The sequence below is a fragment of the Amblyomma mixtum genome, chromosome 5 (assembly GCF_055824585.1).
Source record: "Amblyomma mixtum isolate Tamu chromosome 5, ASM5582458v1, whole genome shotgun sequence".
Classification (NCBI taxonomy): domain Eukaryota; kingdom Metazoa; phylum Arthropoda; class Arachnida; order Ixodida; family Ixodidae; genus Amblyomma; species Amblyomma mixtum.
This window is the reverse complement of record NC_143016.1, coordinates 183,735,587-183,751,455: the sequence shown is the minus strand read 5'-3', so window position 1 is coordinate 183,751,455 and position 15,869 is coordinate 183,735,587. Positions and strand designations below refer to the sequence as shown.

The window sequence follows — 15,869 nt, the reverse complement described above, 5'->3', positions numbered from 1 at the left end:
GTGCATCTGTATGAGAATCCACAGGAGTGACTCGACACAATCGCTGTAAAAATCATTAAAGATAATATTGATTTATTAGCCGTGAATTTATTACACCTGTTTAATCACTGTATTCAGAGCTCAACATTGCCTGAAAAGCTAAAGGTCGCTAAAGTGGTGCCTATTCATAAAGAGGGAGAGCAGTCAGTACCAAGTAATTACGGGCCAATTTCGGTCCTCAGTATTATTAACACAATTTTTGAAAAATGTCTGTGTTCACATGTCAGGAAATTCGTAAGCAAAAATAGCATAATGAGCGCCAGTCAGCACGGCTTCACACCGGAGAGGTCCTAGAGGAGAGGGTGGCGTGTTATTCAAAGTCTTCAGTGACGAACATGCACATGTACCGACTAATATAAAACTCGTCAGCGTCAATACTTGCCGCTGCACTGCGCTATCATTAAACAGACAAACTGTTGTTTCACATGTTCGCAGTGAACGATTGTGAAAGCTGTAATGATACACAGCAAATTGTTTTCGGAACTATCAAGTGTAATCGCCGCTCTTTCAGTGCATTATGCTCACTTCTAGCGAGCGTGGAAACCGCAACGCGTCCAGCATGGTTACAGGAAGTGAGAAGGATCCGTACCAGCAGCGATGAGTAATAGCTCGTTCAGAAAAAAAAAACTGAAATCTTGCAACTGTGCGTTATCCGTCCAACCAGGGCGAAGCGAGTAGCGCACGCTTCACCCTCGCCATGCCCCCGCCGAACTGCGCGCCTGACGTAGCAAATAGAGAAAGCGGCCCCTAGCGCCAAACGCTGCAGGAAATATTGCCACCTAGCATTGCCAGGTGGCGCATAGCTGCTGACGACGACGAAGAAGGGCTCGCGCCGTGTGGAATCTGTCGCCCTTGCTGCCCAGCTTGCGTGGCCTTGTCTGTCTTCGCACTTGTTATTAAAGCCCCCCTTCGTCAACAAGTACGTTACAGTTTGGTGGGGTGTGCCGGGTACCTGTGAACCCATGCAAGAGACCCCTCCAGGCAACCGTCGCGCCAGCCCTGTACCACTCGACACCCCGGTACACCGCTTCAGTCGGAGGATCCAGGGACTGCCTCCGGAGGTAGGACTAGTAGAGAGCGGCGCCATGGAGACAGCCGCTCCTTCTCCTCTGCAAACTGCCGCTGCCGCGCCATCTCACTACACCCTGCAGACTCCGCGGATTCCCAAGACGTTCCGTGGGGAACTTTTTGAGGATGTGGAGGACTGGCTCCTTCATTTTGAGCGCGTAGCTGCGTTTAACCAATGGGAGGACGCAGCCAAACTCCGGAACGTTTACTTCAGCCTCGAGGATGGTGCTCGCACCTGGTTTGAGAACCGAGAGGACGTTTTAATCTCGTGGCATGAGTTCCGTCGTCGGCTGCTGGAGGCCTACACAAGCGCTGATCGTCGTGAACGAGCTGAGCGTGCACTACAATATCGCATCCAGCTGCCGAACGAAACTGTCAAGATGTACGTCGAGGACATGACGCGCCTATTCAGAAGAGCTGACCCGGCCATGCCGGAAGACAAGAAACTCCGGCATTTGATGCGTGGCGTCAAAGAGCAGCTTTTCGCAGGCCTCGTGCGCAGCCCACCATCGACCGTTGCTGCATTCCTTACAGAGGCCACAACGATGGAAAAGGTGCTGCAACAACGTTCTGCGACCTACGACCGGCCCGTGCATGCTGCTGCTGTCACCGCATCGTTTGCTACCTCCGGGAGCCACCCTGACGATCTGCGTGAACTGATTCGCACCATCGTGCGTGAAGAGGTCCTGAAATTTTGCAGCCCTTCGCAGCCAGCGCTAGCTTCGATTTCTGCTCTTGTTCGCGAGGAAGTGCAACAGGCGTTCAGGGCTCCTGCTGTCGAAACACCTCCTCTACCAGGAGAATGTCGCCGTCCACCTTCTGGTCATTCCAGCCGATCTCCGAGCTGACGTTCTCTTCGCCTGCCACGATGAGCCCACATCTGGCCACTTGGGCTTTTCACGTACGCTCGCCAGAGTGCGAAACATGTACTACTGGCCTGGACTTTCTGATGATGTCAAACGCTACGTTAAAAGCTGCCGAGAATGCCAGCGCCGGAAAACGCCACCACTTAAGCCGGCGGGTTTTCTCAAGCCCGTTACAGCCCCTCGCGCTCCGTTCGACCAGATCGGTATGGACCTCCTCGGCCCTTTCCCTTTGTCGCACGCCGGCAATAAGTGGATCATAGTTGCTACCGACTATTTGACTCGCTACGCCGATACCAAGGCGATCCCGCGTGGCACAGCTTCCGAAGTCGCGGAGTTTTTCATGCACAACATCGTCTTGCGACACGGCGCCCCATCGCACGTCATTACCGACAGGGGGACGGCGTTTACAGCGCAGCTAATCGACCACATCTTTCGGCTGAGCTGCACAACGCACCGCAAGACCACAGCCTACCATCCGCAGAGCAATGGCTTGACCGAAAGATTGAACAGGACCCTCTCGGACATGTTGTCCATGTACGTAGATGTCCAGCACAAAACTTGGGATGAGGTCCTGCCGTATGTCACCTTCGCCTATAACACCGCCCTGCAGGAAACTACGCGCTTTACACCGTTCCGCCTTGTGTACGGACGTGAAGTTCAGAGCATGCTTGATGCCATGCTCCCGTGCCCAGAGGATGACCAACTCGACCCAGACGCCCAACAATTTGCCCAACGTGCTGAAGAAGCCCGTCAGCTGGCCCGTGTGCACATCGGGCAACAGCAGAGCACCGACGCGCGCCGTTACAACCTTCGCCACCGACAGGTTGACTACAAACCCGGTGACCAAGTCTGGGTATGGACTCCTGTCCGTCGCCAAGGCTTGTGTGAGAAACTGCTCTGCCGCTATTTTGGCCCTTACAGAGTGATCCGGCGTGTGAGTGACGTAAACTATGAAGTGGTTCCGGACGGTGTTGCGCAACCCCGACGCCGACAGCCCAGCTCTGACATTGTGCACGTTGTACGGCTTAAGCCGTACTATACTCGGTGACGCAGACGTGTTGATGTCTTGGAACGGTTCACTTGCGGAACTTTGCTCGTTTCTTGTTTATTTTTTGTTTCGTCGACAGCGCTCTTTTTTCATAAGGGGGGGAATAATGCCACCTAGCATTGCCAGGTGGCGCATAGCTGCTGACGACGACGAAGAAGGGCTCGCGCCGTGTGGAATCTGTCGCCCTTGCTGCCCAGCTTGCGTGGCCTTGTCTGTCTTCGCACTTGTTATTAAAGCCCCCCTTCGTCAACAAGTACGTTACAATATGCTAGTTCAGTGCAAGCATGAAAGCACGCGCACGCGCACTGCGATGTCTGTCTCGACGCCAGAAGCGCAACATCAGACGGCGCGGCGATGCAGTTTTATCTGATAATGACCGACTCTCGCGTGCCCCGACTTATTTTGCCGCCGGGTGTACACAATAATGACACGCTCTGTGATAAATTTGGGCAAGAGGAGGGCTGAATTTCAATGCCCGAGTGCGTTCTTTAAAATCAAAGTAACTGCTTAGACCATCTGTATGCGTTTTTCAATGTTATCTCCATGCGTTTTGTACGGCGTCTAAACTGGGTCGGGTATACAGCGCATGCACTAGGCGTCAGTCAGACATAAAGTAAGGCAAATAAAGTCAGGCAAATAAAGTAGGAGGAATAATATATTCAGGTGGTTGCATGACCTTCGGCCGGTGTGTGTGTATTCTCTGCACAAATCAGTTATTGAAATAGGTATCAAATTCATCATCATAAGCCTGTCTGCGCCCAGCGAAGGGTCAACACCACTGCAATAACTCTCCTGCTACCTCGTCCCTGTGCGAATCCTCTCACGTAACTGCGTGTCACCCCGTGCAATCCTTGCCTTCCCTTGGAGTGTCCGTTACACTTGAAGATAAGTCTAAAGAGCAGAGGCGGAAGAAGCGTTACAAAATATCTTCCTCTCATCAGCCGGGCTCATGTCAGCGCATGTCGAAATCTGGCTGAGAATAGGTTTTGGAGAACTTGGGTGACCCTTCACCCAAGTGGCAGTAATTAAATTCACGGCGGATCCTGTACCTCTAAAGGGGATATAAAGAATTAGTCTTGACACTCTTCGGATGGCCGTGTACTGCAGGCTCTACCGCAGGAGGCATTGGCCGTGACCTTCGGGGATTCGCTGGGAGGAGTGATGCCCTCTCGTGCAACACGCTCTAAAGACAGAGATATGACTGAGTTGTACGCTGCCAATTTCACTGATTAGTGGCTTGATTCATTTTTGCTTGTTACCTCCAGTTAACCGGAGTGTTGTACAACGAGGAGAGCTAAAACACGCTGGTGCGAATAGAGCCGCGAGGGTTTGCGTTCTCGTGTAACCTCGCTGGGTGCGGACATTCATGAAAGTCTGAGGTGTAACGAAGGGAGAGGTTGCGCTCTCCTGTAATGCAGTCAGTTGGAGGCTACGCCTATGAGTTCTTAGAGCGAGGACGGTAGAAAGTCATTTCGCATGACTCTGCGGCTGTGCCATCGCACGGATTGCTAACGAGTATGCCTTCACAATGCAAGTCCCTACCATGTTAGCCGCCCACCTGGGCGCTACCCTCGTGTCGGCTGGCTTGTCGAGTAGCACGAGGTGTCAAACATCAGTCGGCAGTAGTGGCGCTGAAGGTTTTCGCCACTGTGAACAGAACTTTCCAGCCCTTTGCGCCACTCCCGAATGTTTCTTGGCGCCATCTTCCCACATCGGAACCATCCTCCGAACGTGGGAAGCCCCATCGTCATCAACAACTGCAGGAATTACATGGATAAAAGACCAGCGGCAGTCATCTGCGTTCTGTGGACTGTGCGGCTGTGCCATTGCACGGATCGCTAACCAGTTTGCCTTCACAAGCCAGGTCAGTTACCCCAACTAATTGTCCATGTCTTGGTGCCGCTGCCGAGCGCACAGCGCTGCTTTTGCCTGGTTGCTCAATATGCGAGTGTTATTCGTGCGCTGATATTACTATCAGGTGATATCAAAACAAATCCAGGACCCGACGCTCTCTTTGCTGAGTTGCAAAAACTGTCCGCTGGACAGGCAGAAATACTGGTGGATGTGAAATCTCTCAAAAGTAGGAGGAGACGTTGGAGACGAAGTTGGAGACGTTACCAATACTGACTGGTGAGGTGTTTGGCGGACCTGAAAACCCAACGCAAATACCTTTTAACCCTAAAAACCGACATACACACATTAAAGACGGGCACCGTCCAAACATATCGCTTTTTGCGGGATTTGGAAGCCTGTATGAACGATTCCGAAAATCGCGCACGACGAAATAATTTTATATTCCGTGGCCTCCCGGACACCAACCACAGAGAAACTTTTGCTGAATTGGAACAAGCCCTTATCCGTCTTTGTTCTGATACACGGCATGTAACAGTTGACGCTGCTCACGTTGAGCGCGCGAACCGCCTCGGCCAGCACACTGAACATCGACCCCGCCTCATAATTGGAAAATATTCATTCTTCAGAACAAAAGAAGCCATTCTTTCTAATGGGAAGCAATTTAAGAACATAGGCTACAGCGTTGGCGAAGATTTTTCTTGTGCGGTCAGAAATTCCCGCAAGCACCTTTTCGCTTTTGCCAAAAACAAGTCTGCATACTCTAAAATACGCTCCAAGGCTTTGCAGTTGTATTCAAAATGTTACATTTATGATGAATCGTTAGGCACTGTAAAAGAAATCGCGTAGCAATCGCGAAATTCGACAATTGTCCGTAAACATTCGCGCACTACCAACCGATCAAATCTTCCTTTTTCAGTTATCTATACTAGGATACGAAGCTTTCTTCCGAAACGTGTCGCCTTGTCAAGCCTTGTCTACCATCTATGATTAATGTACTAATCCTAACGAGAAAAGAAGCTTACTGATGACGTCACCGACACTGAAAATATGCTGGACTTACAAAATTTTAATTTTTTTCGCGATGGCCGTACAGGTGCACGAGCCGGAGGCGTCCTTATTGCGGTTCATCAACAGTTGCCATGCTAACGTATTAACATCAATTCAGGAATGCAAATGCTATGGCTTATTCTTCGCGCCCTACCAAAAACCTTCTTCTTAGGCGTATGTTACAGACCTCCGAAAAGTAATCTACAGTTTCCTCATGAACTAATTAGCATACGGATCCATCTCAAATCCAAATATGTCGGCACCCAAATTCTTTTCAGAGATTTCAATTACCCGGACATCTGCTGGGAAAAAAAAATGTCCTTGACGAATGCTTCGGAATCTAAAGAACTTTTGGACGTATGCTAACATTTTTTCTTCAAGAATTATTGCCCCAGCCAACACATGTAGCTCACTGTGCCTCAAAAGCATTTTAGATCTGGCACTAAACTCTAATCCTGAGAGTTTGTCTTTTATAGCCAGAATACGCGAAATCACTGACCACAAAGTTATTCATGCAGTCTTTCAGTTTGTTCCTGAGCTGCGCCACACGCATAAAAAAACTATCAGACTGTACGATCGAGGCAATTATGATGCAATCGACAATGAGCTGGACGATTTTCTGCCGGAGTTTGGGTCGGGACTACACAGTCGTTCTGTTAATGGTAACTGGTTGATATTTACCAACAGGTTCACCGAGCTAACTAACAAATATATACTTCAGATTACCTTCCGTGCCAATCATCACAAGCCGTGGTTCACAGACTGAAACGATTAGAAAAAACAGAAAAAGCGCCTTTTTCGAGAAGCAAAATTCAACCAAAGCACGTGCGCTTAGAACAGATATTACGTAGCCGAGAACGCCTACTATACGGCTATTCTAGACGCTAAACAATCATTATTTAATTTTGAATTCCCTCAATACCTCAACAACGACCTCGAAAAATCTGGCAATTAATAAACCCGTCACATACCCATGCTATTACCCTTACCGACACAGTGGGAGAGTAGGTCAGTGGCGCTAAATGTGCTAGAATTTTGAATGCTGCCTTTTACTCCGTTTTTACTGACGAAGCTGGCCCGTTACCACTTTCACCGCCCACTAATGCACTGGTGCACCGCCTACTACTGCCTACTACTTTGATCCCTATACTCTGATGATAGTATTTATGATGGTATTTTGTCTACAATAAAATATATGAAGCTATCGTCATCAGCTCTCATTGAGGAAATCGATTAGAAACTGTTAAAAAGCACTAAGTGCATCACGGTTGAATACCAGTCATTGTTGTTCACACAATTCCTTGCTATAGGAAGCCTGCCGGATGACTGGAAAGTGGGAAAGGTCGTCCCACTGCACAAATCAGGTGACGAGGAATCTCCCCTCAATTAACGCCCCATTGCTCTAACCAGTGTCCGCTGTAAAATCATAGAACATGTCGTTTATTCCCGAATTATGAACCATCTTGATAGTAACAAGTTTTTCCATGCTTCACAGCATGGCTTCCTCAAGGGCTTTTTTTTGCTAAACCGAACTCGCACTTTTCGTTCATGATCGGCATACTAATCTCGATTGTAACATCCAAATTGATGCCATTTTCTTAGATTTTGCAACAGCCTTTCACACCGTACCTCACGCACGTTTGTTACTAAAGCTAGAGCCGCTAAATTTACATCCTAACATTTTTGCCACAGAATTTCTAACAAACCGCCCCCAGTTTGTTTTTAGTTAAAAACAAAAATTGTACCTCCCTCGCAGTAACAGCAGGCGTCCCACAAGGCTCTGTCCTTAGTCCACTGCTGTTTCTAATATATCTTAACGATATGCCAATGCATCTAACGTGTAACGTTGGGATGTTTGCCGGCGATTGTCTCGTCTATCGCACAATAATCAACATATCCCATCGAGATAGTCTTCAAAATGATCTTAATCACGTTCATTGCTGGTGCACTAATGCTTCATGAAGCTAAATGCTAAGAAATCCAAACTTGTCTCCCTCCACCGCCGCCAACAACCCATCTTTTTTAACTACGCTGTCCTCAATTCTGCTATCGAACTTTCAAAACCTTATAAATGCCTTGGCTTAACCTTAAACAGTAATCTTTCCTGGCGCACTCATATCACTAACGCCATATCATCAGCGAACCGATCTCGGATTTCTGAAACGTCACCTGCGTCATGTCTACCACACGTGAAACTACTGGACTATAAGTCGCTAATCCGGTTTAGGCTAAAATACGCATTTCTAATACGGCATCCCCATCAAACTTATCTAGCTAACGCCCTTGAAGCTTTGCAAAATCGCTCTGTAAGATTCATTCACTCCGATTACTCTTTGAATACCAGCGTAACAGCATTAAAACTTCAGACCAAACTTTTGAACCTAAGCACTCGTCGCCAGGGGCACGACACTACCACAGTGTCTCGTCGCTCAGCGTCTGTATTTCTACAGGTTTTGCTTCTGCCACTCCTGGGACAGCTGTTGTCGCTGCCCGCAGTGCAGCTAGCTGATACCCGGGACAAAGAACCGTGCGTGAGCAAATACCCTGGCGAGGACGAACCGCCAATCTGCTGCGACCTGTCTTCGTGTCTGCTGCTTCGACCACCGCCGTTTATGGATACGTTCACTTTACTGGTCGGGCAGCGCGGGATGATGCTACCTACTGCGCCCCTTCAAAAGTGCGCACTTTTGGACGACGCTCTGGGCCACGATGCTGCCACAATGTCTTGTCGCTCATCATCCGTATGTGTACAGGTTAGTTACCTTCAAACTCGGTGTTACCGAAGCAATGATGTTTGCCTTTTGGCAGTGTCGTGGCCGCCCACCCTTTCAAGTTTGCTTGCTCTGCTGTTCTTTGTTTTGCGCTTGTTGCTTCTCAGTGGAGACGGAGAAGTAAACCCAGGGCCCATGTCAAAGGCGCAGGAAGAGAAATTAGACACGGTGGCAGGAACCGTATTGCGATTTGAAGCAAGCAACGCCACTCTTATCGAAGCAGTAAAAAAGTGCTAAATATTCATGCCGCACTAAAAGCAGGCCTTGAAAATCTAACCAAACATGTTCAAGAACTTGAAGCAAAATTTGAATTGGCTTCATCTGTTAGTACTTCGGCAAATCTGGAAACTCGGTTGTCTAACATCGTGAATAAAATTTATGACCTAGAAAACCGGTCGCGACGTTCAAGTGTTCTGTTCTATAGTATCGCCGATAGTGACTCGTCTGAAAGTTGGGAGACCTCAGAGCAACTTGTGAACGACTTCTGCCGCGATAAGCTTGGCGTCACTATTACTTCCGTTGCTAGGCCACATCGTCTGGACCGTTTCTCGACCGAGAAGGCAAGGCCAAATATAGCGAAGTTCATCGAAGATAAAGAAATTGAAGCTATTCTAAGAAACGGCCGCAGGCTAAAGGAAAAATATTTTTGCATTGGACGTGATTATTCGCTTGCTGTCCGTAACAAACTCCGCCAGCTGCATCAGTTCTCCAAAACGATTAAGAAAGATGGTGACCGCGTGCGCATTGCTTTCGATTAATTGCATATCAATAAGGATACTTATCTGTGGGATGTCCCCAGTGGCCGAGGGGGGCCAGTTGGTCTTTCCGACTGACCGGTTCCAACAGCCACGTCATCCTTTCCAACGTCTTCACCATCCTCGTTGAACACTCGTCTTAGTTCAGAGAATAGTATTAATTTCCTTTTCACTAGTATCCGAAATGTACTTTCAAAATCTGTTGCCCTTTCTTCCCTCGTCGATTCAACGTGCGCTTCGCTTCTGATATTAACAGAAACTTGGTTGGATTATTCTATTCCGGATGCTAATATTCTTCTCAGTGAATCCGAATTTTGCTTTTTTCGTTGTGATAGGAAAATTATTGCTACAAAAAAAGAAATATCTGCTATCTCGATCGCTGTCACTGCTTTTCTTGAATGTGTTTGTCATTGTCGTTGTCATTGATGTTGTTATTGCTGCCTTCTACCGACCGCCAGATATGTTGCCACATTTTCAGATGAATTTCATAGATATTTGAGTGACTGATATGTGCGCTTTCCTGAGTACATTTTCCTTGTATTTGGTGATTTTAACTTCCCAAACATTGATTGGCCTAATCTTACGGTTAACCCCAGCGATCCGGAAGCCCACATGTTCCTTCATACCAGCTTATGTTTTTCGCTTGTTCAACTTATCACTGATCCTACCCTGCGCTCTGCCACAATGGCAAATATTCTTGATCTCGTCCTAACAAATAACCCCGAGGTTTCTTCCGATTTCTTGCATTTACAAGGCCTATCCGATCATGAAATCATCACCGGGTACATCACTCGTCCATTCGGTAGAAAGAAATCATCCACTAAGCGAATTCATTGCTACAACCGCGCTAATTTTGATGGGATTAACTGTACACTGCAATCGTTTTCGGATGGCTTCCTAGCTGACTATTCATCTCGCTCAGTCGAAAAAAAAATTGGTAATCGCTCAAAAGACACATTGACTAATCGTGTTGACAAGTTTGTGCCAGTAATTACCATCAGATATCATAGAAATGCACCGTGGTTCAGTTCAGTTCAGTTTATTTCCTTAAAGACCCCTATTCAGGGGTATTACATAAGGGGTCGGGCTACAGATATAACATGAGGTTTGGTTTAATCTAACATCAGCTGCGTTAACTCTTGGTGGAATCTTGATGGACAGGTAATGGATGCGCCTTGATGGGAAAGGCCGTTCCAGTCGGATGTTGCTCTGGCAAAAAACGAGGCCGAGAATGCAGTGGTACGGGAGCGTGGACGAACTTGAAGCGGATGACCAATGCGCTTGGATATGTGCATGCGACGTACGATGTAGGGTGCTTCGTGCAATGAACTGTTGAAGAATTTATGAAAAAGGCAGAGACTAGCAATGCGCCGGCGATGGGAAAGAAGTGACAAGTTAATTTCAGCTTTTAAAGACGATACACTGATGTCGTATGAGTATGCGGAATGAATGAATCTAACAGCACGGTTTCGAACTTGTTCAAGGTTAGCCTTCAGATAATTTTGAAGGGGATTCCAGATGGCTGATGCGTATTCAAGTTTAGGTCTTATCAGTGACTGATATGCTAGTATTTTAAGCCTTTTGGTGCATGGCGTATGTGGCGTTTGAGGAAACCTAGTTTTTTGTTGGCCGATGAAATGATGTTCACAATATGCGCATTCCAGGATAGGTTAGTTGATAGTGTGACGCCTAGGTACTTTAATGTTTGCACAGATTCTATTGGTAGGTTGTCTATTGTGTAAGCAGAACGAAAAGCTCTAAGACTTCGGGTGAATGACATGAGCTTACATTTGTTAGGGTTAAGAGTCATTAACCACTGGTCGCACCATTCTTGTACACTGTTAAGGTCAGTCTGAAGAGCGTTTTTGTCTGAGATCTTAGTTACTGTACGATAAATAACGCAGTCGTCAGCAAATAAGCGGATTGAGGAAGACACATCCAAGGGTAAATCGTTAATGTATATTAAGAAAAGAAGAGGACCAAGGACGGACCCTTGTGGGACGCCTGAGGTTACGGGTAGGGGGCTAGACGACTCGCTGTTTATGAGCACGGATTGAGTACGATTAGTAAACTGTTCTAACCATCTTAAGACATGTGGGTGTAAATTTAAGAGGGAAAGTTTTAGCTGCAAGCGTCGGTGGGATACTTTATCGAATGCTTTAGCGTAATCTAAAAATACAGCGTGAGTCTGGATGTTACCGTCAAGATTTGCATGCAGGTCATGTAGAAAAAGTGTCAACTGTGTTTCACATGAAAATCCTTTCCTAAATCCATGTTGTGAAGAGTGAAAGAAGTTGCTAGTATCTAAGAAATTCATCATTTGCGAGTATATGACATGTTCCATGATCTTGCACGGCACGCTGGTTAGTGAGAGGGGAGCATAATTCAAAGGGGAATTTTTATTACCTGATTCGTAGACGGGAACGACCTTTCCCACCTTCCAGTCGTGAGGCAAAATACCTGTAGATAATGACTGCGAAAATATGAGGCACAAAAATTTTGCAGAGGTATGTTTGGTATTCTTTAACACTTTCGAGTTGATTTCGTCGATGCCGGCTGATGATGAGAGTTTAATATTTTGAATTTGGGAAGCGACGCCATCAACGAAGAACGTTGTGGCCGGCATGTTATTCGTTATGTTTCTGGGAAGGGTAGACGCGGAAAGTAGGCCGGTATCCTTGGTAAATACAGATTAAAATGCGTGATTAAACATGTCTGCACTGTCAGCATCTGTGATTATTTCATCACATTCGTTAGTGAGAATAACTTCGCGGGGCTGTTGGGGGTGTATTATTTTCCAAAATTTTTCTGGGCTGTGACGTAGGATGTTAGGCAAATCATTTTGGAAAAAAGAGTGCTTTGCGTCGCGGATAGCTGCTAGATAATATTTTTCGGCTGCGTAGTATTTATTCCATGCTGAAGTGCTCGGTCTAAGTTTGGCTGCGCGGAAAAGTCTTTTTGTCTTATTTTCTATTCGTTTTATGAACCTTGTGAACCATGGTTTGTGGCGATTTTCATGAAAAGTAGTTTTCGGAATGAATTTTTTTGTTAGTTCGTGTACCTTAGTTTTAAATATAGTCCAGTTCTCTTCAGGAGATCTGTTATGAAATGATGCTTCAAATGGTGGAAGGAAGGCAGTTAGTTCATTATTTATGGCCTCATAGTTCCCTTTATCGTACAGGGCGATAATTTTTTTTGTGAGTGACACGTGGTTTTGGAGCAAAGGAAAATGTGGCATGGATTACCTTGTGATCACTGATATCTGGTAGGAAACAAATAGACGTTAGGCTTTCCGGGTGGTTTGTTAGTATCAGGTCTAGAATAGTGGCGGAGTTTTCTGCTACACGTGCCGGCTCCGAAATGAGTTGCGTAAGGTTAGAATTAAGACATACGTCAAGAAAATAATTTGATTCAGTGTTAGCAGCCGTTTGTGTACGCCAATCAATATTTGGAAAGTTAAAGTCACCGAATAGTAGGATATGTGCATTATGGTGTGATGTAGCAACGTCACACAGAATTTTATTTAATTTTGCGCAGAAATCAGCATTACTGTTTGGAGGGCGGTAGCAGACACCCAGCAACACTGTTTGGGGCGAGGTTCGAATGAGAAGTCAAAGAATTTCCAGATCTGAGACAAGGTTCATTGGCGTACATGACAACTGCTGGCTTGCTGCTATTAACCCCCCCCCCCCCCCACCTCGTGTTTCTTTACGACCTTTGCGATAAATGTCAAAACCGGGAAAGTCTGTCTGCATTTCATGGTCGCTAACATCGTTGGTCAACCAGGTTTCTGTTAGGATGAGCAGGTTACTATCAGATGATGACATGAGGTTGAATACGGTATCGCGTTTCGGAAGAAAGCTACGAATGTTAAAGATAACGAAAAATGAAAGCTTGTGCTGGGGCGTAGGATGGGAACAGTTTCTTACCCTGGTATCGCGAGATGATAGCTATGAGATTTCTTTGACTGTTTCTGATGATGCATCGTAGTAATAGCGCTTCGGGCCAATGAAAAGGGTTTTGAAAGGAAGGGCGAAAGCTATTTTTTTCTCTTTTGCAAACGCAACAAGGTGTTTGCGAGCAGTTCTCACAGGCCGTGAAAAATCTTCGCCGATACTAATATCGGTACCCTTTAACTTCCGTCCATTAGCCAAGATGAGCTTTTTAGTTTGGTGGTATGTGAGCTTTACGATGATTGGACGGTCTGTGCTGTCAGAATGGCGGCCGATGCGATGAGCACGTTCGATTTCTTTTGTGTCTAAATTTATGTTTAAGAGGGTATTGCATTCATCAATTATTAGTTGTTCCGATTGCGCAGAGGTTTCAGATGGGTTTGTGTCGCGTATGCCGTAAAATATCAGGTTGTTTCCTCGGGATCGGTTTTCTAAATCAGCAATGCGGGTTTCTAATCTGCATATGAACTGGTTAGTTTGGACTGTTTCACCTTTGGCGCTGTCAACTTCTGTTTGCAGAGTCATTAGGTTTTCGTGCTGACTCTCTACTTGAGCCATCCTTTGGCTCAGATCAAGTATTTTCTTGTCTGTAGCTAGGAGTTAGTGCTTCAGATCGTGTATTTCCGCGATTAGAGCCTCCTGACCGGCATTTAATTTTATGCGAAGCATATTGCTAGAGCTACCACTCACGCCGTCGGCGTGGGACCCCTAAACGTCACACCACGTGACACCGTGACGTCACACCACGTGACACCGGATGAGAGAGGCGGCCTCCACCTCGCGCCGTCGCCGTGGGACCCCTAGCCGTCACGCCACGTGACACCGTGACGTCGTCGTGACGATGACATCGCACAGACGCCGGAATGTCCTCGAGCGGCATTCCCGCGCATTTCGAACGCGTGTTCACACTCGGTGTAGGTGAAACGCTCGCTCCACTGGGCAGGCAGACACGGCTTCCGTGGAAATCCAGGCGCTCACCCAACGCGCGTCTCGCGGTTAGTCGGCGTTGCGCTGTAGCCATGCCGTTGTCTTCCCCCACGACGAAGGCTTCTAGTGGTTGTATTAAAATGACCAAGTATTCAACCAAGGAAAGCCATGTATTACCAAGCCTAGCCACCAATATGCTTCGCATCTGACTAGGCTTAACCTTAGCTAAGCCTCAGACATAATTTTTTGTAGTTCACTTAGTACGGCGGTATTATCGTTAGGGCCGGGGTTGGTTTCAATGTCCCCCGACAACAACAGCAATGAACGAATCACGGATACACATTCAGTTACAATGGCAAGGCACATTTGAGGGCTCGGTAGCTGTATCAAAGCGTAATTGCTAGATTTTTTAGAAAGGGATTCCGTTTTACTAACCTGCATGGCGAAAACCATAGGGTTAGCTGGCAGTGTTGTGGCACAGCCACCGAGCCCACAGAGTGCTGCTGAAGGTCGCTGTCCTTTTATATGTTGCTGATGGATTGCTTTCCCTGTCGCTTGGGCCGCCCAATGTCGGTCGAGTTCCCAGGCATCCACTGTTGGTGCTTACGCACGTGTTGCAGCGGCGATGACATTCATGATGCCGATGTCCAGTTCGCTTTGTTTCCACTCCGGCGCATGCCTCGATGGCACACACCAGTGCGAAGTCAGCAGAGCGGGCAACATGCCAGTGACTGCGGCGATGAGCACCTGCATGGCGAAAACCATACACTGTAAAAAATATTTATTGAAAAAAACAGAAATTTTCTGGCAGCTGGCCTGCCAGAAATTTTCTGTTATGCTATGTTTTCGGTTTTTTACTTTTTCTGTCATTTTACAGATCTTTTCTGTTTTCGACTAACAGAGAATTTCTGTTAAGACGATAGAAATTTTCTGTTATTGTATGTTTTCTGTTTTTACTTTTTCTGTCAGTTCACAGGGTTTCTTGTTAACAATTAACAGAAAATGTCTGTGAGGATGACAGAAATTTTCTGTTTTTGCTTTTTTCTGTCATTTCACAGGTTTTTTCGATTTGCTGCTAACAGAAAAATTCTGTGATGTTCCATTTTCTCTTACCATATTTTCTGTCATTTAGCAGCTTTTTTTCATGACTCACAGAAATTTTCTGTGAAGCTCCATGTTCTGTCATTTCACACTTTATTTCTTTCACATCATCTTTTAATGACTGACATAAAAACAGATACAGAACATTATGACTGCTGCCACATTTCAATAGAATAAAATATTTCACCGCTTTTAAACAATCACAAGCAAAGGCAAGTGAGTATTCAAGAATATTGGAAAATATGCAGTGTTAAACAATGCAGTCATGGCTGATATTTTACTATACAGTAATATCTTTCAGCATCACTTAATTAAGTTAAACGGTAGGAGGGTGGCCGAAGAAAAAAAAGAAACTTACGTTGCCCTGCCTGCACTACAGGCATACAGTAAAAGCATGCAAAATATGCAGTAATGGCAAGTAAAGTAGAAACGAAACCTGT

At 46.4% G+C, this 15,869-nt stretch overlaps 1 pseudogene; it reads right to left on the bottom strand.

The window, feature by feature from the left end:
• Positions 1–10,560: 10,560 nt before the first annotated feature.
• On the bottom strand, positions 10,561–15,081 carry LOC149345031 (uncharacterized; annotated as a pseudogene).
• Positions 15,082–15,869: the final 788 nt, after the last annotated feature.